Raw genomic sequence first — 26,767 nt, forward strand, 5'->3', positions numbered from 1 at the left:
ACACTTGAACAATAGTAGTTGATACTAGTTTATTGTATTTCAAGAGACCTGCCTCCTGAATACTTAATTTGTTTTGATATAAGTTATGTTCTTTTAAAATTGGATTTAATATGCAGTAAAAGGAGGAGAGGAAAGATTCAAGAAAAAACATGAAAGGAAGAGAAAAAAGACAAAAATGTATACATAAAAAGCAGTTCCAGTTTTAAACAGAGTTTTGTTTGATCATTAAATTTTTATGTCATCCATCTCTTCAATAAAGTGCTTGTTGATGAGTTACTTTTTATCTTTAAAAAGATAACTAGAAAACCAGATAAAACTTTAAAACTGTGTATTAAAGAAAAATAATACCAGGAAACAATAGAAAAATACCAGGAAACAATAGAAAATGGTTTTGCATCAAGAATCTCTGATGGTGATATGTGAAAAGTATTTCAACAAGGCAGTATTAAAAGTTAATCAGATGAAATAGTAGTGGCTGTGTTCTCATTAGGTCAGTACACAACCAGTTTATCAGCAGAGAACAAACATATATTATCATTATAAATCTAGAATGATATGATATTTCCAGTACAAAAAAGTGATATTTTTGTTTTACCCATGTTCAATAAATCCTTAATTTTTCATATGGTAAATTCCATAACTTTGGCCTATAATTCAGAATCTGTTCTACTTTTTTAAACTATGTATTCTTTTATAAATGCTATTAATATTCTAATGAGTATTAAACCAAAACAGAAGGTTAGTGTGGCAAGGCTATATCATATGAGCAAATAACCCTGAACAATTTTATATTTCTAATTAAATAGTCAGACAGCATTTTCTAAAGACTAAAACCAGAGGTGGTATTCAGCATGTTCTGACTAGTTCTGGAGAACCGGTATTGGAAATTTTGAGTAGTTCACAGAATTGACAAATACTACCTCTGACTTGAAATTTTATAGTACTTCCCCTGCCATGCCCACCAAGCCACGCTCACAGAACCGGTAGTAAAAAAAATTGAATCCTATCACTGACTAAAACAATGAAAAAATGTTGATTTACACTCATCTCATGATTGTAACAATATTAATACAGGTGACACTTGGAATTGGGACCAGAATTGTCATTACTAAGAGATATAGTTATAAAGCATGATATCACATGATTGCATTGCTTAGCAATGGCAATTCTTGCTAATGTCATTAAGTGAGAACTGTACAGGTCATTCAGCAATGATCTCACATGACCACAACTTTTACTATTTTCTCCATTGATCTTGGTTTTTGAAAGCTGCCAAGGAAAATCAGAAATCACAATGATGTGACTGTAGTTCATTGAAATGTGATCATTGTAAGCCAAGATTATGATCACATAGCTACAGGGCTAAGTCAACTGCTGAAAATTTAAGAACTTTTCTTGAGTATTCTTCATTTAGCAGTGTTATAATTTTGAATGACCACTCAGAGTATGACCATATTCTGAGGACTGCCTATAGGCAATATTTTTAATAATGTTAATATTATAATTCTAATATGATATATTCCTATTCTTTATTCCTAAGTTTTTTCAAATAACTAATATCTTCTTTAACAATACCTTTTAGTTGTTCGTAGAAAATACTATAGTTTTGGAATTGCTCAACATATTTCAAGGCTGACATTAATTTGGGAATTTTAAATGCTCATACTGCACGCTGGATCAAAGTATGAACTCAAAATATATATTGATTGAGTATACTGCCATTGAAAGAATTGTTGTGCTTTAAATAAATAAAACTTGATTGACAATTAGCTAATCTGCATATTGATAAAAATGTATTCTTTCAAAATACTGACATCAGTTTATTGCAAGGTTTACAGCAGCCCATCTCTTTAATTCCCTGGATTTTATGATAGGAATCATATTAGAACTTCAACTCTTTGATGAAGAGAGGCTAGATGGAGTTTGAATCTAAAAAACACTAGCCACTTTCCAAATAACTTTTTCCAATTCCTTTATTAAAATTTTAAATTCAAGAAAGATGAGTATGAAAGTTGCATTTATAACAATAATAAAAATTACTGTCCAATTGACATTAACACTTACTTATTGTCAGTATATGAGAGTTCATGAATTGGAATAGACATGATAACAAGTCAGCCAATGGGAACTATCTGGTGACTAAGAAACAGCACCTGTTGTGAGTCAGATGGCTTGGAGATTGAGCGTGGTGGCTTCGGGTTACTGGTCTGTATATAAGAGTTAGTTTCCCTGTAATCTTGCTTCTGTGTTTATACTGCTTCTGTGATTATGACTTCTGGATTCTGAGTTCTGGTTCTGGGTATTGTATACATGCATCATACTTTATATTATTGTATATAAACAAGTTTCTTCTACAAATGAATCCTGCTGAATTATTTACTTGTGTGCTGGTTGGATTGCTGCAAACTCTGACAGGTTATGGGCCACAGTAAGACTGAACTGTAATCAAACTGATGGATTGCTTGCAGGGGTGGGATTCAAAATTTTTAACAACCGGTTCTGTGGGCATGGCTTAGTTGGTGGACATGGCTTGGTGGTCATGTGACTGGGTGGACATGGCCAACTCAATATCACTCACATCAAGGCACACATCTCCTCGCCTGGTATCTCATGACTATGGGGATGCTGCAACAGTCGTAAGTGTGAAAAATGGTCATAAGTCACTTTTTTCAGTGTCATTGTAACTTTGAATGGTCATTCCACACAAGCAAAGTACCAGCAAAGGAGGGGAAAAAAGCTCCAGAGACGTTCCTGAGACAGGAAGTCTAGTCCTGCCAAGAATGTAATAAGGGTTAACGGAAAGGCAGTTTCTGTAAGCAACATCAGAATGTTTCCTTCCTGCCTTCCTTACAGGATTAGGCCAGTAATTTCTTCTAACAACTGGTTCTCCAAACTGCTTAGAATGTTAACAACCGGTTCTAGCGAATAGGTGCGAACTGGTAGAATCCCACCCCTGATTGCTTGTGTTAAAAAAAAGTAAAAGGAACAAGGCAGAGAGGCTTGCAGGATGGTTGTTGAATTCAAGTAGAGCTCTCTGCCTCGTTTGGAACAGAAAAATAATATTATTTGGGCTGCAAAAATGAAATGTTTCCTGAAGGCTAAGGAGCTTTGGGATATTGGTATTAATCCACCCCAGGCACCATTAGCAGCAGCAGATCAAAGGCAACATGATAAGGCACTGGCCTATATTATCTTAAGTTTAGAAGATGAACAATTTTTGATTGTAGCTGATTTAAAGATTGCAAATGAGATTTGGAGGAAATTGAAAAATGTGCATGTGAGTGCATGAGCATGCAATTGTGCAATTATGGAGACAATTATAAAAGTTGAACCACAAGAGAGTGTGGAGAGGCATTTGTTGCATAGGCAAACTTTATTTATTGAGTGTGGAATGAAGATTCCTGAATCTCAGAGGTTGCTGTTGGTGTTAAATTGTCTTAATGAAATGTGGGACATTGTTTCAGCAGTTTTTGAGTGCAAACCAGAACAAGACTTACAAATGCAAGCTCTAAAAGCCTGTTTGGTTCCAGAAGAAAACAAACACCATTTTAAGAAAAGGCAACCAGGAGAAATTCCTTCCCCTCCTCCAAGTTTTTTTATTTTATTCTACATATACACATCAATGCATCACCAGTGTGGCACCTAAGCAACATACATTTTAGTGCAAACAAAAATAGCAACATTAATCATATCTCTTACATTCAAACTTATATAATTATAATGTTAATACACATTTTTGTATTAAGTTACAATCCTTCATTATTTAATTATTCAATATTCCAGTACATTCTTCTAATGCCAATCACCGTATTGTTTAAACATGTATGATAATTTCATTATTCAGTTTCTTCTTTTGTTTTTATGCATATATTTTATAAAAACATCTCTTTTGGCGAGCAGTGTGGTTCCAGGTTTTTACATTTCAATACAAACATGACCATAGTTACATATTCACATTTCTAATTCAATTTCATATCACATTATTACTTATTCTATTTTCTTTTAAATATTCTACTATTTAATATTCTATTAAATTCATTAAACTTATTTTATCCAATTTCAGTTTATATCTTAACTTATTTCATTTTTTAAAAAATATTCTCATATCTTTACAATATTATCTGAAATTCTTATTTCATTTCTTTTTTTTTTTTAATTATACATTACCCTTTGTCCCTAAAAAAATTTTTCTTTCTTATTTCATTTCTATATTGATTACACATATTACTTTTATCTGTCATATTTGCAATTTTATCACATACTATTATTCTATTTATTATTCAATAATTCCATCTTTGTTCTAATAGCTCTACAAATTGTCCCCTTTGGTTGTCAATTCGAGCTTACCACCTATTTACCTTGTATTTTCCCTCCATTTATTCCTTTAATTCATTATAAAAATTTACTATAGTACAGTCATTTTTTTATTTTTTATTTTTCTAGAAAAAAACATTTATTTGACATACATTTAAAACATATATATATATATATATATATATATATATATATATATATATATATATATATATAGAGAGAGAGAGAGAGAGAGAGAGAGAGAGAGAGAGAGATGGATCTTTGTTATTCAGGTTTCCTCCCACGTAAAATTGGAAGTATCTAGGCGATGTTCATGAAGTCATCAAACGTCGCCTAGATACTCTCCAATTTTACGCGGAGAAAAACCTGAATAACCAAAGATCCACATACAAATACTCATGAAATCCTCAGAAAACACACACACACACACACACACACACACACACACATATATTCTTAAGTTTTCGCGGGTACTTACATGTATGGTATTCAGCTTTGTTCAGGTATTTTCCCACGTCATTATAGTTGTGCTTTTAAAATTGTAGCAATGTTTCAGCAGAATCTCATCTGCCATCATCAGGCTTCTGTATTGTGTTCATCTGTGGGTCAGGCTTTCACAGCCGTTTCTGTTTTAAATTTGGTGCTAGCCTACTACCGTGTTAAAATGTTTTTTTCTTCATCCTAGTTGGTTGGGAGTCTTGGTCTGTGTTTATTGGTCTTGGAGTTTACTGTGTTCTGCTTGATTGGTGTTTCTAATATCTTCTGTCTGTTTTGTGGCGTTTTTTTGTCTTGATTGCCTTGTAACATTGTATTTCCTGTATTGGAGGCTTTTAGTGCGGCTTGGCTTTGAGTAAACGGTCAGCTATCATTTATTAGGAAGTTAGGTTTCATCTGGGTGCCTGGTTGGGGTGTGTTTGAGTTGGGGGTATCAGGGGGTGTCTTTGTGCCCAGGTGTTTGCTTGGCTTGTGGTGTGGAGATTTTTTTGTTTGTGAGTGCAAGCTTCCAGATAATTGACAGTCTGGTGGAGTCACCTCTTCTATTCATGCTTTCAGGTCTTTTTCAATCTCTATGGCTTCTCTGATAATTCTGTAGCTGGGGTTTTCTATAGTGGCTAGGGTTTTGGTGCCATTGAAGTGGATGCTACAACCTGTGGCTTTCATGTGTTGGACTAGTGTGGAAGTGTGCACCAGCTTTTTTACTGCATTTTTGTGTTCATCCAGGCGGGTACTTATTCTTCTATTGGTCTGTCTGATGTATGTGGCAGGGCATGATGCACAGGTGACTTCACATATGCCTTGGTTTTGACACTCATCTCTAGAACAAAATGCTTAGCCGACGAACAACACCTAAAAAACGAACTACACACTCTCACTAATGTACTAACAACCAATGGATTCCAAAGAAAGAAGATTATCCACCCAATCCAAAAACAAACCCCAACCAAAATCCAAGACAGAGAACAAGAGAATGGCAAAGCCCTCCTCCCATGTATAAAAGGAAAATATCCACCATCCTAAGAAACCCTAAAGACAGAATCGAGTTAGAAAACCAAGGAATATACAAAATCCCATGCACCGCCTGCCCCAACTCATACATTGGACAAACCAACAGAAGAATTAGTGCACACATTGAAGAACACAAGAACTCAATCAAAAAAGAAGAACCGACCTCTTCCATGGTCCAGCACCTCAAAGCCACAGGACATGAGATTGACTTTAAAAATGCCAGAACTATTGCCAAAACTCAACACTTCAACAACAGAATAATCAGAGAAGCCATAGAGATAGAAAAATGCCCATACAGCATGAATAGACGAGATGATACCTCCCACCTACCAGCCATTTGGAAACCCGCCCTCATTAACAAACGAGTACCTAACATGAAGAATGACACCAGACCCATACCCACAAAGGCCACACGAGATGCTACCACCACACTTCCACGTAGAAAGCAGGTTCACACCCACACAGATGATGAGACATGACCACGGACCAGAAGCCGTACCGCAGCTGCATCACTACCCGCTTCAAACCCCTCTGACCCATACATGAAGCGAACTGACACCCAAAATGAAGATGTGGCACGACCACGAATGCAAAGCCAAACAGCAGGATCACAGCTCACCAGCTCAAATCCCCCAGCAACTAAGACTAACCTGAGCACAACCAAGCCACCACCTGAACAGAACACACCCCCAGCCAATCAGAACACAGCCAACCCCCCAACCAATCAGATCACAGCCAGGCCCCCAACCAATGAGAACATACCCCCACCCAATCAGAACACAGCCAAGCCCCCACCCAGTCAAGCCACACTCCCACTGGCAGTTAAAAGACAAAACAGCTGCAAGCTCAAATTACTCCAAGAAGCACAAAGCTGAAGACACAAGCCTGAAGATGACGAATGAGATTTCGTCAAAACGTCACCAAAATACTTCCAATTTTATGCGGGAGAAAACCCGATATATATATATATATATATACACACATACATACATATATACATTTTTCAGCATATATTGAGCAATGGTTAATTTTTTTATCTTTATCTTTATCATTGACGTGATCTGCTTTGTTACAATAACTCCTTCATTCTTTTAATGTTTTAATTTCTCTATATAGTTTATGATTAAATGCACGTCTTCTGTCATTTCCATAACTTATCCAAATATCAAATATTACCTTTTCTTTTACCACTCATACCAAATGTTCCATATTTCATAATAGTCACTATCTTGCCAATTTGTAATTTGTTTGCCAAATGTGTTCCCACTTATCTAATTCAATACTATGACCCACGTTTTTAGCCCAAATTATCATAGATTCTGTGACTGTTTCTTATTTTAATTTGTAGTCCAAAAGATATTTATATGTTTTACTAATTGTTTTCTTTCCCTCTCCTAGCCATATTTTATCTAATTCTTGTGGGGTCATAATTAAAGCCAAATTGTTCTATATCTTTTTTATAATGGGCCACCATGCTATCTCCTTTCCTTGAATTTGGATTTGGTTCCTATTTTTAAGCTCTCCAGTATCACATAATAAATCTTTATACCTGACAAAATTTTCATAATCCAATACATTTGGATGTGTGACTGCTTCCAATGTAAATAGCCACAATGGAACCTTTGGGTAGTGGTTTTTTTTAATCTTGAATATTGAACAACACATTTCTTATATGGTGCCTTTGGAAATATGAATGTTGTTTAGATTTTCCATTCCACATGAAAGCGTGCCAGCCAAGTTGGAGATCAAAACCTTCTAATACTAATAACCTTCTATTTCCTAATTTAACCCAATCCTTAAGCCAGTTTACTATAGTGGCATAATATAATTCAAAATCTGGAAGACCAAATCCTCCTTTTTTCTTGGCATGCTGTAATAATTTATATTTCACTCTGGGTTTTTTCCTCTGCCATATAAATTTAGATATACATTTGTTTAATTCTACAAAAAAATTCTTTTCCAGCTTGACTGCCACTGTCTGAAAAAAGAACAACAATTTTGGCAAAATATTCATTTTTACTATCGAAATACATGCCAATAGCGATAACTGCAATTTGGCCCAATTCTCTAAATCTTTAACTATTTGCGTTATTAACTTATCATAGTTATCTTTTTTAAGCAATGAACATCTAGCAGTCAACCAGATCCCTAGGTATTTTACTTTATTTACCACCTGCATACCTAATTTATTTGCTAGTTCTTCCTTCTGCTCCTTTGTACAGTTTTTTGTTAACACTTTTGTTTTTTCTTTGTTAATTTTTAACCCTGTCACCTTTCCATATGATTCTATTTCTCTTATTAGAATAGGATTCGCTTCTAAGGGTTCTTCTAATATAAATGCCATATCATCGGTGAATGCCTGGAGTTTATATTCCTCTTTTTAAATTTTTAGTTGTCTAATCTCTTGTTTTTGCCTAATTTGTACTAGGAGAGTCTGTTCTGCCAATATATACAATAGAGGAGCTAGGGGGCAGCCTTGTCTTACTCCCTTATTTATCTTTATGGTATCTGTATTTTCCCCATTTATTAATATTTTTGCAGTTTGCATGTTATAAATTGTCTTAATGAATCCTATAAAATTTTCACCAAATTTCATGCCTATCAGTTGTTTAATAAGGAAGTTCCAATTCAGGTTGTCAAATGCCTTCTGGGTGTCTAAAAATACCAATGCCATTGTCTTGGTTGAGTATACTTCATAATATTCTAATATATCCATAATGGTTCTTGTATTTGTTTTTATTTGCCTATGGGGAGGAAGCCATTCTGATAAATGTGGATAATTCTACTTAATACTCTCTTTAATCTTTCCTCCAATATTGTGGCCATTATTTTGTAATCTACATTTAAAGTGATATTGGTCTATAGTTTTGAATTTTTTGTGGGTCTGATTGTTCTTTATAAATAAGGGTAATATATGCTTCCATCTATGATTTAGGCATGTTAGCATTCTCCAGGGCTTCATTGTACAAGTCCACCAATATCTCCTCTATTGTTTCTTGGAATTCCTTATAGAATTCCAAAGGAATTCCATCTGGGCCAGGGGTCTTATTTGCTTTCTGTGTTCTGATTGCCTTCCTAATTTCTTCTATAGATATTTTATTATTCACATTTTGTTGCTCTTCATCAGTAATTTCGGGCAAGTTCTTTTCATTCAAATATTGATCAATATATTATTCTGGTATTTCTTCCTGTTTATATAATTTCATAAAAAAGACTCGTTAGCAATTTCTTTCTTTTCTTGGGTCTGCGTGCATAATTTCCCTTCCTGATCTTGGAGAGCTACAATCATTCTCTTTTCTTGTTCTATTTTAATTTTATGGGCTAACCACCTCCCCGGCTTATTTGCATTTTCAAAATAATTTTATTTTGCTAATTTAATTTTTCGGGCCAGATCTTCCTGTACATTTAGATTTATCTTATGTTTTACCAGATCTATTTCTTTCTTAATGTTTGAATTGTTCGGATCCTTTTGTCTACTTGTTTCCAAATCTTTCAGTTTCTCCCTCCATAAGTTTTGTTGCTGTCTTTTTTCTTTATCCTTTTTAATATTGTAAGCAATAGTTAGACCTCTCACATAGGCTTTGGCTGTATCCCAAAGATTCTGTAGGGAGGTATGTTCTCTTTTGTTTATTTCAAAAAATACGTTCAATTCTTTCTTTAACATTTCAATATATTCTTTAAATCTTAATATGGTATTGTTAAATGTCCATCTTCCAATTTTTCTCTTTCCTTTCCATTTAATTTGAATGGGATTATGGTCAGCTCATAGATTTGGCAAAATCTCAATCATTTCAATATTTTCCATTAACCCAGGGTCCATCCATATCTGATATATTCTGGACCAAGAGTGGTGGGGGTTCAAAAAAAAGTATATTGTTTTTTATTTGGATTTAATTCTCTCCACACATCTTTCAAGTTAAGTTCTCTTACTATATTATTAAAAGATGAAGGGAGTATTCTCCTTTCCTTTTGTGGGGGTGGGGAATGTTCTGTAATCTTTATCTTTGTCTGGGATTGCATTATAGTCCCCAACAATGCATACATTAGCATACTCAAATTCTATTATCTCATGGTGAAACCTATTATAAAAGTTTTTTTGGTTTGTATTTGGGACATATATTGTGACTAATAACATCTTTTTCTGGTTTACATTTTATTTCAATAAAGAGCATTCTCCCTTCTTGCTCTTGGTATATTTGTTTATGTTGCAACCAGTCCTTTACATATACTACAATACCCGCCCCCTTTTTTTGTTTGCAAGTGCCGAATACATTTTACCCAAATTTATATTCTTTAGGATGTCTGCTTGATTGTCTGGAATATGCACTTCTTGGATACAAGTTATGTCAGCGTTTTGTTTTTTGAGTTTCTCAAATATCTGTTTTCCTTTTGATGATAAATTTAAACCATTGATATTGACTGAAAATAAAGTGATTTCTCTATCAGTGTCACTGACTGCGTGAGGCATTTCTCATTTAATTCCTTGTTCTAGGCTCTCTTCTTCTTAGTCTGTTGCCTTCCCCTTCTTCTCTAAGATTTTGTGGTTCAGAGTGTGAATCAGATTCTTTTTCTCCAGAGAGTTGTTCGTCTTGGCTTCTCGTATTTAAGTCGTCTCTACTTTCTTGTTCTTCCTTGGGTCCTAGGTGTCATTCACAAAATTCCTGTGCTTTTTCAGTTGTATCAATTTTGTATTTTTGTCCTGTCATGAAACTAAAAGCCCCTCTGGGGTGAGCCACCTAAATGGAATACCATTTCTAATAAGTTGAGTTGATAAAAATTGGTAGCACCTTCTCTGCTCTCTGACTCTCCTGGGTATCTGTTTCAGTGTAACCACTTCATGATCTTTGTATACAAGTGGTTCATCTCTGGTCTTACTATAGAGCAGGTCTCGTGTTGTCTTCCTCGCAAATTGAATGTGAACCTCTTGGGATAGTCTATGTCTCTTCCCATAGTGTGCATATATACTCTGTAGACCTTGTCTACATCATTTTCAATTTCCAGTTTGGGTTTCTGTAAAGCTGCTGCTATCGTCATAATTACATGTAAATCTTCCTTTCTGTCTTCCACCACATTTTGGAAACTAAGATGAAATGGTGCCTTCTCCCATGAGCTGTTCAGAGGATCCAGTAGTGGGAGGTGCTTCAGTCTCTGCATGTCTAGGCTGGGCTTAATTTGTGGAATGCTCTTCCTCCTCCACAGGACTCCTCCCCAGTGTTCCCCAGTTTTGGCTCAGCCTCGTTGTGGATAGGCAGTGCTTTTTGTTCTTCCTTGGCTGAAATGGGAGAATTACTCAGCAGGCTTGGATATAGTCCAGTTTGTTTTTTCAGGCTTTTAGCCTCCAAATCACATTAAGATTTCCCGACGTTAGCTCTCTCTATCTGGTCGTCGGAGATCATTTGCATTTTTGGGCAGCGCTGTTTCACACCCCGAAGCAGCGAGCGGCATCAGCATTGCTCCGAGCCCCCCCCCCATCTGCTTGTTCTACCCCCTGCCATTGTGATTCTGCATTGCCTTTCTCTACATTGGCAATAGCGGCGTGGGCGTTTTCGCTCTCATCCGAGTCGTATCATTTGATTTTTGCCCTCAGAACTCTGTCTTGATGTGGAAAGCAGTAAGCTTAATTCTTTCCACCCCTTTCCCAGCTGTTTCTTTTAGCCACAAGGAGAAGCCGTCGGAGGCATTTCCCCACACAGTGGGAGTTTGTTGCTGGGAAGCACGTGTGCGGCAAAAGTAACGGCCATTGTTTTTGCCTTTGTTTTAAAAACTGCGTGGCCGCGCTATTCGTAACTCGAGCTCTGTGAGTAGCTTCCTTCCCAATCAGAGGTTTTTCTTCTGATAACCTAAGGAATTATTACACCTCGTTTTCTTATTAGAGTTGAGGCCATCCATGCATTATTGTTGACTTAACCCTCACAGCCTTACCCAGTCAGTGGCACAACAGTGAGCACCCAGGCCTGTGTGCGGCTGTGCAGGGAAGCTGTTGAAGGCCTCTATTATCTTGGCCTTTTCAGGCATTCTTAATTTGGTTGTTTGGATATTCACTATATCAAGCTGTTTTTCTATTAATTTATATATATATATATATATATATATATATATATATATATATATATATATACATATATATTGATAACTATCATTCACTCTAATAATAATAATAATAATAACAACAACAACAATATAATAATAATAATATTCAGTATTAATATCTTAATAACAAAAGATATTATTATTGTGATATGACTCATATTATATATACATATATCTTAATTAAAACAAACAAACAAGGAGATAAGATATTATCAGGGCAACCGGTCCCTTCTTGGATCAGGCCCCTGGGCATGCCAACCGCCTCCACAGTATCACTTTGAATAACAAGCATACTGCATCTCTTTCAAACAAAATGGCAGGCGGTAGTAGCTCTCAGACCTCAACATCAAGGGTCAAAGCTAAATCTCAGCACAAATCCAAGCAGACAAAAGGTCATTCTAAAGCTTCAGAAAACAATGCCAACAGGCGCCATAAAGCATTAGAAAAACAAATAGATAGGCATGCAAGGGAGGCACACAGGGCCTCACAGGACCTTCTGCCCCCCAGTCCAGTACCGTCTACCTCTTCCCACCCTCCTCCTCCCCTAGATCTCTCCCTCTCATCCAGACACAGCTTGGTTTCCCAAAGTCAACAGGCCCAGTTACCTGGAACACAGACCACGCAAAGGGCTCCTGAAGCTACATTCACTCCGACAGCTGCTGGTCTTTGACAGGATGACATTCTTCCAGAGGAAGTTCCAGAGAAAATGAAGACGTGGATGGAGCTGGCAATCCGCCAGGGAATTGCAGTAGGTCTTCAACATGCAGTTCTGACCAGGGAACACCCTGTAACCACTGACTATGATTCTCAATCGGTAAGGTCGTTAACCAGATCGGAGCAACACTATACCCAGGTACAATTTCAGGGGACATTGCCCCTTCAGGGGCTGCAGGAGGAGGAGGAGGAAGAGGCCGAAGAAGTGGATCAAATTGATCAAATGGAACAGATTGAATCAGGAGCAATACATGACAGTGACCCGGCCCTGTCAGAAGCGGAACCCCTAGAAAGGGGGATGTCTGAGGATGAGGGCCTTGTTCCTGATCAACGTGTATTTACAGGCTTATTCCGCCCACAACTATTCAGATCACTTTTGTTTAAGGCAAAAAACATTGCACGCCTGAACAAGTCGGCCCCTTCTACCACTCCAACTCCTTCAGAAGTAGGACCAGAAGATCTAATTTTCTTTTCTTTTTTTAAAGTTTTATTTGGGTTTTCACACACACAAAATACAAGTAAAAAATCTTTTTTGAAAGTAGCATGGTCCTGGGTTACACTTCTTTATATAGACACAAACTCAATTTCATGCTCATTTTTGTGTTCTATTCCATATCTTATTACTATTCTGCATTTTCTATATAGTTTTTCCCCTCAACTTTTCTCAACTTTATTTTGATTATCTCATCTCAATTCAAATCATTATGTTTCTACTTTTGTCTGTCCTGTTTCAATTTCATATTATCTTTTCTCATTAAACAAATTTTCTCCTGTAGTTACTAATTGGACTATGACACCTTTATATCTTTTAATTTTATCCATTCAACTCTTATTTAAACTTCAATGTATACCTTAAGGTTATAACGTTCAATATAATATATAATACATAACTTCCAATCGAATTCTGCTTGGTACATTTTTAAAATATACACTATATTCTTAACAAAAAGGATTATAAATATATGTAATTAAAACCCTCATTCCACTCCAATTCAGTTCTATCATTAATATTCATTAAAGTCTTAACATCTTTAACATTTCTTTCCAATTAAATATCATACTTCCTTGGGGACACGTATAATCTTTCCATAATTAATTTTTCCCCTATTTCTCTTCACTTATGTTTTATAAATCATTAAATATTCATTTTATTACATTTATTTATTCACAAACATTCCACTAAATTACGATAACTATTTTATCCATCATTTTGATCATACATTGTTTCATATTTTCTGAAATTATTTCTAATATAACAATGTGTACCTTTGCAGAATCCCTTTTTCAATTAGATTTTCACCCATTATCTCTAAATAGGCCCTGTTTCTCCAGATCTTGTTATGTCCTTTATAACTTCTTTTCCTTTCTTTCTTCCCTCTCTTCTTCTCCCTCCCCCTTTTACCCCCTTGTCTCTCTACTTCTAATTCTCTCTTCTGCATTTCCCTCTTCTGTTGCTTTCTAATTTTATACTTATTTTTCAAACTATATTTTTGGGGGGTTGTTTTTCCAAATCTTAAACTTTTCATTCTTTTTCCCCCCTTTCCTTTTTTCCCCACATAAAATTACTTGTTCATTAAAGATGGCTTCTTCTTTGTCCCAGTCTTCTTGTTTTGCAGTCTTGTTGTTTCTCATAGTTCCAAATCTCCATTTCTAAGAATTGAAATACAAAGCCAAAAGAACCTCTCCCTTCTTGTGCATCTTCTTTGTACTTTTTAAGTTCCATTTTCAGTTCTTCTAAAAGTGGCGCCATTTTCAACCCTTTTAAACAACCACCCAATTGATTTTTTTTAAGAACAAGTTTTATTGATTTTTGAAGACAAACAAAACATAAAACATAAAAGTATAAAACCTCCTTTCTAAGAATTACTTATAAATTTTAACAAGGCAAATAAAGCATTATTTTTTAAAACATAGTTCCACATTATCACATTTCCATTTACACATATATATCTTTCCCAAATTTCTCATTATTTCTCCCTTCACTTTTGGTCAATTATATTTCTTTCTATCAAAGTTTTAGTAATTCTCAATCAATCATAAGCACACAGAATACATAACATAAAACAAGACATTAAAAAAAAACCTCCTTAGTTGTCATTTATACATGTCTTTTCCAAATTTCTCTCCCTTTGGTTTCATTCCTCCAAGGTTTTATTAGTTTGCAATCAAACATAACTAATCAAAACACAAAACATAAAGCATAAAACTTCTTTTGAAAAGTGGCTTAGCCCCCGGTTACATCTTTTTTAACAGACCTAAATCAAATTCATGCTCACCTTATATACCATTCATATCTTATTAACCATTTTATATTTTCTATATAACTTCTCCCATCTTTTCACTCTCTTAATTATGTTTTATTTATTTCATCTTATTTCAAAATCATTATGCTTATATCTTTTGTCTGTTCTTTTCCAATCATCTATTTATCTCTTCTGCTTAACAAAAAATTTCCCCTGTAATCACTTTTAAAGTATGACGCCTTCCCCTAAAGTAAAACTTATAATAATATATAATTTCCATCCTGATTCTGCATAGTACATTCTACACATTAAATCTTAAAATAAAAGAATAATAAACTTATAGTATAGTTAAATGTATAATTTCCATTCTAATTCTAATTCTGATTAGTACATTATTTTAGAATAAGAAAATAAAATACTAAGGTTATAATAACATTCAGACAATAACGAATTAGACTATAAGTAAGCATTAATCATTTTACACATTCTCCTTAATATTTTATTAAATATTGAAATCTATCATTATTAAACATTAATATTTTATTAAATATTCCAATAAACTATTTCAAATGCAAATACTACAATACTATCTTATGCACTCTTGCAGAATCTTCTTTAATTATACACTATCCATTATCCTTCATCCCTAAAAAAAAATTGCTTTTTAAGATCTTGTTCTAGCCCGTGGCTTTTTTTTCTTTTTGCCTCCCTTTCTTCTCCAGTCTGGTCTTTTTGCCCCCCCCCCCTCCTAGCCTCCCCCTTTTTAACTTCCCCTCTCTGTTGTAATTCTCTTTTCAATTGCTTTCTAACATTGTACCTTCTTTTCACCCTATTTTTCTTTTTCTTGGTTGTTTTATTAAATCTTAAATTCTCATTTTTCCTTCTTCTCTTCCCATTTTCTTTCTTAATCGAACTTTTTAGTCCATTAAAGATGGCTTCTTCCTTTTCTTCTTCTTCTTCTCCTTCTCCTTCCTCAAGTATTTGCTGGTACGTAGCAACCGCCATTTCTAAAAAGTGGAAGGCATCTCCCAAGGAATCCTTGCCATTTTTCTGTCTTTCTTTTAATTTTTCATATTCCATTTTTAGTTCATCAACAGATGGTGCCATTGTAAATTTTTAAAAACAACCCAGATGCTTTCAATCTTAAAGTAACTTCCAAATGTCAAAGTTATCAAACAATCCAAACAAACAGTAATTATTTCCTCTTCTTCTCTTTACAATTTTTCCTCCAGGGACAAAATCCCAAATGTATTTTAAAAGCCGTATTACAGTTGATTGATGGAATTATAATCTTCAAGGCGTCTCCTTCAACAAAGTTTTAAAGATTTTTTTTAGTCCTCTCCTTCCCACTTGTAACAAAGTGCTTATTTTTACCTTTAAAAAGCAGGTTTTTCTGTGCTCCTTTGCTTTCTCCGTAAGGAAGGGGATTGAACTTTCCTTCAGCACTTTAGCTGTTGTAACAAATTCTTTTGGAAACAAATGTATCAATCCAAAAGTCAGGTTTCCAGGGTCTTTTGAAAGTAACTTAATGTCCCGGTTCAGCCAAGAAAACTTCTCCTTCTGGCTCTTCCTCCTGCACAATCTTATCTGGTTGAAGATTTCTTTGTGGCTGCCATTACTGACAGCCACTCCACCGCCTCAGGAAAAAGGAGTCTAGCTGGCTGGGGAAAGGGGGTGCAATATCCCCAGACCCCTGCCCGGATCTCCTCTGTCTTCCGCTGCCCCTTCAGGGCAGCGACAACCCCCAAATCCAGTTGGATCAGGGGTACCTCAGCGGCAAGCGCAGCAGGGACCCGCAGAGAAGCAGATTCCTGCCGCCGCCAAAGCCTTGCAACCGGAAGTCGCACCCAATTGATTTTAGTCATTCAAATGCAGTAACCAAAAATCCAGAAGTCACCAAGTAATCCAAATACTCCCGAGCTGTTTCTTCTTTTTTCACTTTCTCTTCCTGGGGTTTTACTATTTTACTATTATTTACTATTTTGTTGCCATGTTTCAGTTAAAATGTATCTTTTAGAAGTCTTGTTGTGATTTTACTGTAAGTTCTTTTTTATTCCAGACAGTCTCCTCCCTTCCAGATCCTGCCCTTTTATTCTTTTTCTCTCCTTTCCTACTTTCAAAACTTTTGAGTATCCAGAAATCTTTATTATCCCTTTGACATTTTATTTTCAGCTTAAATGCCTATCGATGCCAAAGTGGATTTTTAAAAAAATTTCTTGCTTAAGTCTCTTAGCTGTCAGTATAGGGGAAAGGAAGAGGAGAGAAAAAAACCCAAATCCTTTCCCTTTTCTCTCTCTTTCACTGCTTGAAAATCTTCTTTGGGAACAGTGTGATTTTTTTTATAGTTTAAATTCCAGGATACCTTATTTGTTGCTTTTGCTGTTTGACCTGGTCAACCAGAACTTTCTCTTCTTATTTTCCTCCTGCACATTCTTTTCCGGTCAAGTTCCTCTTTGGGGTGGCCATTTCTGACCACTGCTACAACTGCCTTCAGGAAAGGGAGTAATGGCCAGCTGAGGAGGAGAGATGCAGCTCTCCTCAATCCTGCAGGCAGTCTCCCCCCTCTTCATCACCTCTACAGGGTGGCTTAGCCCCAAAACCAGATGGCTCGGGGTGATCCAGCGGCGAGCTCGGATCAAAACTGTGCAGAGTAATGGTTTCGGTCTGTCGCTGAAGAAGCTCAAACCGGAAGACCCAGAAGATCTAATTTTCAACCAACCAGTAGTCAAGGCAGATGTGATTCCAGTTCCTCACATGTTTTCAGACCTGGTACAGAAACAGTGGGTGTCTGCAGCGGTGTACCCTGCCCCCATGGGATATGACAGGAAATATTTTAATTTGGCCCCTGATTTCTCAAAATTGTTGAATACTCCTTAGGTAGACGAACCTATTGTGGGATAGCATCCTCATCCTCCATTCCCAGTGAAGTGCTGGAGGAATTAAAGCCGGAGGAAAAATGGGCCGAACTTGCCATACGCAGGGCGCATCAGTCTGATGCGTGGGCCATTAGAGTGGCCATGGCCACTTCCTTCCTTACCCGTGCTTCTCTCAGGTGGCTCCGTCTCTTACGGGAGCATGTCCCTAATTCCAACATTAGAGTGCACCAAGATATTGCAAAACTTATAGCAGCCGCTGAATTCTCAGCTGACACAACTTATCATGCAGTTTTCAGCCAGGAACTTCACAAAGGTTCTTGCAGCTCTTGCTGCTCATCTCTGAGGTGTACCTGTACAACTCCAGTGTTACCTTAATGATATATTAATTTTGTCATCTTCCGTTCATCAAGCAGAGATACTCAGACCACATTACAATTCCTACAACTACATGGGTTCTCAATAAATTGGAAAAGGAGTCATTTAACACCATCGACTCAATTAATCCATCTGCGGGCAATCATAGGTACAGTGGAAGGCAAAGTTTTCTGTCACCAGATAGACAAAACAGCATCCATCAATTAGTTAAGGAGATCAGAGTTCAAACAAGGGTACCCCTAGCTGACTTATCAAAATTGTTAGGCAAAATGATCTCATGTATATCTATTATTCCTTGGGCCCGCCTTCACATTAGATCCCTCCAGTGGTTTCTGCTCCCATACCAGCGATCCAGCCCAAGCAACTCCAAATACAAGGTCAAGGTTTCCATCAAAGGTCCTCATATCTCTCCACTGGTGGACCAGACCAGTCATAAACAGAGGTTGTCTCTTCAAAGAGCCCCACAGACTTACCATCATCACCTATGCCAGCCTGTTTGGATGGGGAGCTCACTTTCAATCGCTCACAGCCCAAGGCCGCTGGTCCTCCACAGAACAGTCATGCAGCATAAACTGGCTGGAGCTTTGAGCAGTACACCTGGCTCTCTGCAGCTTCCTTCCATAGGTACGCAATCAACTCATACTAATATTGACCGACAACGGAACAACAAAAGTTCACATAAACAAACAGGGGGGCACACAGTTGAAACACCTCTTGTGGGAAGCGGAGCGCTTGTGTCATTGGGCAGAGAGCAACCTACTTTTCATCACAGCAGAGCACATTTCGGGACTGCCGAATACACAGGCAGACTGGCTAAGCAGGGCCACGGTCGATCAATCATAGTGGCGTCTCCATCCGACCCTGTTTCAAGAGGTGGTCAGGACATTTGGACAGCCGGTGGTGGACCTGTTCACTTCCCCCCTCAACACTCAGCTCCCAAGATTTTTTTTCAGGTACTCCTTGCAAGGAGCGGAGAACTTCAATTCGCTCCACTGTCGTTGGCCCCCGGAACTTCTGTACACATTCCCGCCACTTCCACTGCTTCCCAAGGTCATCCAGAAGCTGTTAGATGAGAGGGCGGAGCTGCTTCTAGTAGCTCCTTTCTGGCCCAGACGGCCATGGTTTGCAGACCTCCTCAGTCTATCCATATCAACACCATGGAGAATTCCACCAGACAGGGACTTGCTAACCCAGAGACCCCTTCAACATCCGGACCCTCAATGGTTGCACCTGACCGTCTGGAGGTTGAGCGGAGTCATCTGAAGAGCGAAAAGTTTTCCAACAGTTATTGCCACCATCCAAGCCACCAGATGCCCCTCAACAACTCGCATTTACAATGCCACATGGTCCAGTTTCTGCAAATGGTGTACCAAGTCTCGAATTGATCCCATCTCTCCATCTGTGCCTCAAATCCTAGAGTTCTTGCAAGAGGGACTTGACAAGGGTTTATTGCCTAATACGTTGAAAAGACAGGTGGTGGCCTTGGCATCAGTTCTCACTTGTGGAGGTCTACTATCTCTTTCCCATCACCCACGCATACGGAGTTTCCTTCGAGGAGCCACAAATTTACGCCCACCAGCGGTACACCATTATTCCACCTGGGACCTTAGCAAGGTTCTCATTGCACTCACTAAGGGCCCTTTTGAACCCTTGAAATCGTTAAGTCTCCAATTTCTGAGGTATAAAGTAGTTTTCCTTGTAGCGATCACTTCCGCTCGTCGTATTTCAGAACTTGCAGCCTTGTCTATCAGACAAGATCTTTGTGTCTTCCATTCTGACCAGGTGGTCCTACGTTTATACCCAAAATTAACTCAGCTTTTCACAGGGCACAAGAGCTGATAGTTCCTAATTTTTGTCCCAGACCATCCCAAGGGTTGGAACTACAATGGCATAGGCTTGATGTGAGGTGAGCATTGTGAATATATATTAACCGCATAGCAACTTTCAGAAAAACAGAAGCCTTATTTGTGTTGTTTCAGCCCAACACTCAGGGACGCAAGGTCTCATCTTCTACAATAGGCCGTTGGCTATGGGCCGCGATAGCGAAAACGTATCAGACTCAATCACTACAGGTGCCCGGGGCATAACATCTAATTCAACAAGGAGCGCCGCAACATCGGCAGCATGGGCCCCACAGGCACCAATAACTGAAAATTGTCAAGCTGCAACCTGGGCCTCTCCATCGCCATTCATTAGGCATTATAAAATAGGTGTGTTTGCACCCGCTGAGGCCTCCTTTGGCAGAAGAGTTCTGCAACAAGTCCACAGGGACCAGAAGGGGATTCCAGGCCAGACAGAGTTCCTCCCGTAGCTCAGGCCAAGCTTTGGTATGTCCCACTACTAGATGCTCTGAATAGCTCATGGGAGAAAGGGCATTGGTACTTACCTGACACGGCCATTCTCTTTGAGCTATGAAGAGCATCCAGCCCCACCCTTTTTCTGTCTGGTGGGGTCCTGTTTCAGCCAATGAATTTTTAGGGCATTGAGAACGAGGGTGTTTATTTCTCTCGTCTTTGCCAAAACTGGGGAAAGCTGCGGAGGAGTTCCGTGGAGGAGGAGGAGCGTTCCACAAATTAAGCCCAGCCTAGACATACGGAGACTGAAGCACCTCCCACTATTGGATGCTCTTCACAGCTCAAAGAGAATGGGCGTGTCAGGTACCAACGCCCTTTCTCTAATTCCATGTGTACCATCGAATCCCGGAGTTTGCACTAAAGCACTTTCCAATTTTGTTCTGAATGCTCTAATTTTTTCTCCACCATCTCCTTTCTTGCCTCTACTAATTTTAATTTCTGTTCATTTTTTATCACTTCTTTCTGCATCTTTCCAATCTTACTATTCAAATTTTGTATTTTGTTTTTCACTTGTCCTATTTCAGTTCTCATCTCTGTTTTTATGTCTTCATGATTGCTCACTATCAATTCGTGGGTTTTTGCCATCATTTCCTGCATCATAGTGAGCATTGCCGGTCTGCAGGCTTTGAGCTGAACTAGTTTTTTCTGCCAATAGCATTGCATGTATAGACCTCCACCCCATAGGTGAAGACATCGTTGCTGTAGTTTTCTTTCCTGATTTTACATTTGTAATTGATGTTGTCACCATTTTTACTATCAGTAGCAGCTCTTTCCAATCTACCATCAACTATCCCTAGTAGAGCACTATTTTCCTCTCCTTTTCAGTTCAATGGTAATATTAATGCATATATTATATTATTAATTAGCAAAATTCTATATGGAAAATCACAATCAGCTCTTATTTCTATTTTTTCTTATTGAACTTATTCAACTATTACAATACTTAAGAGAATTCGATATTAATCAAATACAGATATATTTACTCACAAAATCAACAGTCTTATATGCTTAATTAATTAATTTAAAGCAGCCAATTCATTCAAACAATTAAATTCTTATCTATATATAAATATCAATTAATCTATTTCTTTAGAGTTCTTAATTATATGCTTACCTCCAAATAAAAAGATCTCAATTTCTTACTATAGGATTATTATTTAAAGGTCTGAGTTCTATATTTATACAACACACTTTCAATTGTCCAGTTATTCAAAAATTATTAACCAGTATTCTTAGCTCAATATTCTAACAGATATATATCTATTAAGATTATGTTTTACCAATATTATTTAGTTACATCTATGTTTGACCAGTTGAGTGATGCCCATGGATGTTCTTCTTCTTCTTCTTCTTCTTCTTCTTCTTCTTCTTCTTCTTCTTCTTCTTCTTCTTCTTCTTCTTCTTCTTCTTCTTCTTCTTCTTCTTCTTCTTCTTCTTCTTCTTCTTCTTCTTCTTCTTCTTCTTCTTCTTCTTCTCCTTCTTCTCCTCCTCCTCCTCCTCCTCCTCCTCCTCCTCCTCCTCCTCCTCCTTTTGATAAATACGTTATTACATTTCTTAGTTCAAGTTCAAAGTGTCATCTTTAAATTTGCACAGTCACTTCTACCATTTTGTTTCTCCTTTCTGTTTTGGCTTCTTCTTCTTGCTCCTTTATTCTTTTTCTCCACACATCCTAGTTCCACTTATAAATCTTAGTTATCTTATTTCTTCCTTTTTTTGTTATCACAGTTATCAGACAAATATTGCAATTATAAAGTTTCTTTCCTCAATCCTTTCCTTAAATCTTTCAAAGTGTCAATTGTTCTTTCAAGTTTTTACTCTCAGCTGTTCTTCCGATCTCTCTGTCTCACTTGGACACCGTCACTGTCACTTTCTCTTTTTCTTTCTTCCCACAGTGCTCAAACGTCAAATGCCAAAAATATAATTATACAACCCACTTTTCAACTCCCAAGATAAAAGTAAATGCTGTTGTCTCACCCTTCAGCTCCTCAATTTTCAGCACTGCATTAATCAGCATGAATTCCTGCCATTTCTTTAGTTAGTACTTCTTCCGATATTTCTGCCGCTTCGCTACACTGTTTGGTTTGGAATTTCAATTTTCAATTTCCCTTTGTAGTATAAATCAGTATTCTGGAAATATTCTTTAATTTCACCTTTCCACTACTCAATTTGCTGTTCTCCACTTTTTGCTTCCTTTCTTCTTCTTTAAGCTGCTGGGCTGCAATGTCTTTGGTTCCGATCTGTATGATCTCCCTCTTCTGCTGCTGGTTTTCAGGGGATTCTCTTGTAATCTCCGGGATCGCAGCACTTCCCTGAGATCTCCAGGTCTTCCCCTTTCGTCTCTCTACCCCTCCAAGCTCCTGGAAGCCACCAAACAGTGAAAATTGGATCCTTTCAGAGCGGCGATCTGCTCCTCAGCTAAGCATCAATGCAGCGCCCAGCCGGAAGTATAGTCATTTTTTAAATCACCTCATTCTACATTGATAACAATATTCTCCTACCTACTACATATCACATATGCATATATATTTTAAGTCAGATTCCACATGGTATTCTTTTTCTCAATTGCCTTATAAATCATCTATATATGTCAAAAATATTAATCTATTCAATTAATTAAAGAAAATAATATTAATCTTTCCATCACAATTCTCATTATTCATTTTAATTTTATTCATCACTAATTGTCAATTAATATTCTTATAATAATTTCCCATTTCCATGTCTATTTCAATAAAATCTATATCTGGTATAATGATAACCTTTAAAAAGAAAAAAAATATCAGTTCCAATCTTATCTATTTTCAAATCCTTATTCTTATATATCACAACACATTACCTTGCAGAATCTCCTTCCCTATCCTTCTTTAACCCATTGTCTCTCATTCTGCTAACTATGTAATTTCTTTTCATTCTTGTTTGCTTTCTGCCTCCCTTTATTTTCTGGTCCTTTCTCTTAATTCCCCTTTTTCCCTCTATTTCTCATTCCAGTTATTTATTTTACCCACCCTCCCTCTCTCGATCTTTCTTCTGTAATTCCCTCTTCGGCTTTTCCCTTTTCCTTTGTTTAACTTTCTGAACCATTCCCTCTTTCATTATCACATCAAACCACAGATTTTTAATTTTAATTCTCCCCCGTTTAAATGTTCGTTCTTCCACTTGATCTTCAAGACTGGTTTTCTCTTTATTTAACTCCTCCCCCTCTGGTTCTCTTTTTTGTTCTTCCATCTGAATGGCCATTTCTAGTTTTTGTACTATATTACTGCACATTTCCAAGCTTACTTTCATTATTTCCTTCATGTCTTGTAGATCCAGTCTCATTTCTGCAAATAATTCTCCCATTTTATACACTTTTTTTAATACCCTTTTCCCCCTTCCTCGATAATTATATCCAATCCAAATGACCAGTAAGTTGTTTCAACCAGCATCTTTTATATTTAATTTCAACAATCAATGTCCATAAATCTTTATTTCCAGGTTCCTTCTATTAATTCCTTTTCCAACTTTTTCCCAGAGTCACTGGGAGTTCCAAAGCAATTTCTTCAAATATCCTTTCCTCTTGAATATTCTAACATTTCACTTTTTCAGGATTTTTATTTTATTAAAATAGAGTTCTTCTTATTTTCTTTTAAGTTCCAAAATCCAATTTTAAAAAGACCAAATGCTTTTCAAAGAGTCCTGAAATTTTTCCTGTACCATTAGATGGCGCTCTCAGTTCTATTTCCACATTCTACCCTTTCTTTCACTTTTCCTTTTTTTGTAAAACTTTTATTAATTTCACTAATTCCACTTTTTAGCTATTATTTCTATTTTTTTTAATAAATTTTTTATTGGTTTTTAAAACAAACATAAACAAACAAAACATAAAAACATCATATCATCTTCCATATATGTACATACAGTGTGCCAGTTGGTTTACAAATTGTTTTGTGCTTCCATTTCGTAGTCTTCAATTACAATTACATTGTATATGATCTTATATTTTCAATCCAATATTAAATACATTGGTATCATTATTAATCAATCATTTGACTATACTTTTATTCATTCATGCTTTTATTCATTCATATTTTGCTTAATTTGTTTTGTGACAAATTCATATTATCACCCCAAATCTATCCTAAAAACATTTTGTAGATATAATAAGAAAAGAATACATCTTTATATATTTAGCATTTTCTAAAAGTCTACATATTTCGTTACTATATTTTGTTGTCTAACCATTGATAGAATAGATCCCAAACTTTATAAAATTGTTTATCATCCTGTTCTCTATTTTCAAATGTCAATCTGCTCATTTCAGCACATTCCAATATTTTCTTAATAATTTCCTCCTGTGATGGTATTTTCTTATTGTTCCAGTGTTTAGCAAATACAATCCTAGCCGCTGTTAATACATTTACAATCAGATATTTCAAATCTTTACTATATATTTCCAGGTAAAATTCCCAATAAGAATATCTCTGGTTTCAAGTCTATATGCTTTTTTGTCATTTTTCCAACCATGTGTGGATTTTAGTCCAGTATTTTTAGCATCTGCACAAGTCCACCACATATGGTAATATGAGCCAGGTGTCTGATGACATTTCCAACATTTTTCGGATTTATTCTTGAACATTCTTGCTATTCTTGTTGGGGGAAAATGCCACCTGTAAAACATCTTATACAAATTTTCTTTATATGCTGTTGACATTGTCATTTTATAATTTTGAGACCACAATTTTTGCCATTTCTCTAGATCAATCCCATATCCAAAATTCTTCCCCTAAGCAATCATATTTTCTTTAACTTGTTCTTCTTCTAGTTTAATTTCTAATAAATATCCATACAATTTTTTAATCACCTTTTCATCAGTACCTGTCAAAATCTTATCTAAATCAGTCAGTTTATTATAAAAACCTTCTGTTTTAAAATCTTTATCATACCTTGAATGTATTTACGCATATGAAAACCAATTCATCTTTATACTTTGTTCCTCTAGTTTTTGTATAGATTTAAGTTCACCCTTTTCATTCAATATTTCACCATATTTAACTGAAGAAAATGCTTCAATAGTTGATAGCCAGACTGGAATTTTCAAATAACATTCTTTTAATCTTCTCCCAGTTTAACCATACAGACTCCCATATATAATGTCTTCTAAAGTACACCTGTGTTTTAGTTCCTTTATACCATAAAAAGCATGCCACCCCAACAACAGATCATGTCCTTCTAATGTCAACAATCTAGTATTTCTTAATGTTATCCATGCCTTAACCCACATCAAATTTGTAGCTTGGTAATACAACTCCCAATTAGGCAAACCAAATCCTCCTCTTATTCTAGCATCATGCAAAAGTTTTAACTTTATTCTCGCTTTCTTACCTTGCCATATAAATTTCAACACAATTTTATTTAAATCTTCAAAATAGTCTTTTCCAAGCCTAATTGGAATTGTTTGAAACAAATATAAAATTCTGGGTAATATATTCATCTTGATTGTTGATATTCTCCCTATTAATGACAGTTGTAAATTTTCCCATTTCGCCAAATCTAGCGCTATCTGCTGTTTAAGTTTGATATAATTATTTTCTTTTAGTGTACTGCATCTTGTTGTCAAGTATATCCCCAAGTACTTAATCTTATTTGTGACCTGAATTTTCAATAGGTCTGCCAGTTCTTCCTTTTGTCTTGATAGCATATTCTTTGTCAAGATCTTTGTCTTATCTTTATTTATTTTCAAACCAGCCACCTTTCCATATGTCTCTATCTTTTCTATCAATTTTGATGCTGTTTCTAGTGGGTCTTCTAGGATAAAAACCAGATCATCTGCAAATGCTTGCAACTTAAATTCTTCCTTTTTAATTTTCATCCCTTTTATATTCTTTTCATCTCTAATATTTCTATTTAGCACTTCCAAAGTTAACACAAACAATAGAGGTGACAATGGGCACCCTTGTCTTGTTCCTTTTCTTATATCGATAGAGTCTGTCAGTTCTCCCTCTATCATTACCTTTGCCATTTGGTTATGATATATAGCTTCTATTGCTTGGATAAATTTTTTACCAAAGCCCATCTCTTCCAGCAGTAACAACATGAATCGCCAATTCACATTATCAAATGCCTTCTGTGCATCTAGAAATATCAAAGCCATTTGTTTTTCAGGGTGTGCCTCGTATATTCCAAAGTGTCCAAGATTACTCTCATATTGTCTTTAATTTGTCTCTTTGGCAGAAATCTATTTTGATCAGGATGAATAAAATTATTTAAGTATTTTTAAAGTCTTTCTGCCAATATTGAAGCAAAAATTTTATAATCT

The 26,767-nt window shown here is 36.3% G+C and overlaps 1 protein-coding gene across 1 annotated transcript in view; it reads left to right on the plus strand.

Moving 5' to 3' along the window:
• RBMS3 (RNA binding motif single stranded interacting protein 3) overlaps positions 1-26,767 on the plus strand; it is a 444,163-nt gene that overhangs the window by 254,886 nt on the left and 162,510 nt on the right. The window lies entirely within an intron of this gene.

Source organism: Pseudonaja textilis, chromosome Z, assembly GCF_049901715.1.
Source record: "Pseudonaja textilis isolate UNSWEBS1 chromosome Z, rPseTex1.2, whole genome shotgun sequence".
NCBI classification, from domain to species: domain Eukaryota; kingdom Metazoa; phylum Chordata; class Lepidosauria; order Squamata; family Elapidae; genus Pseudonaja; species Pseudonaja textilis.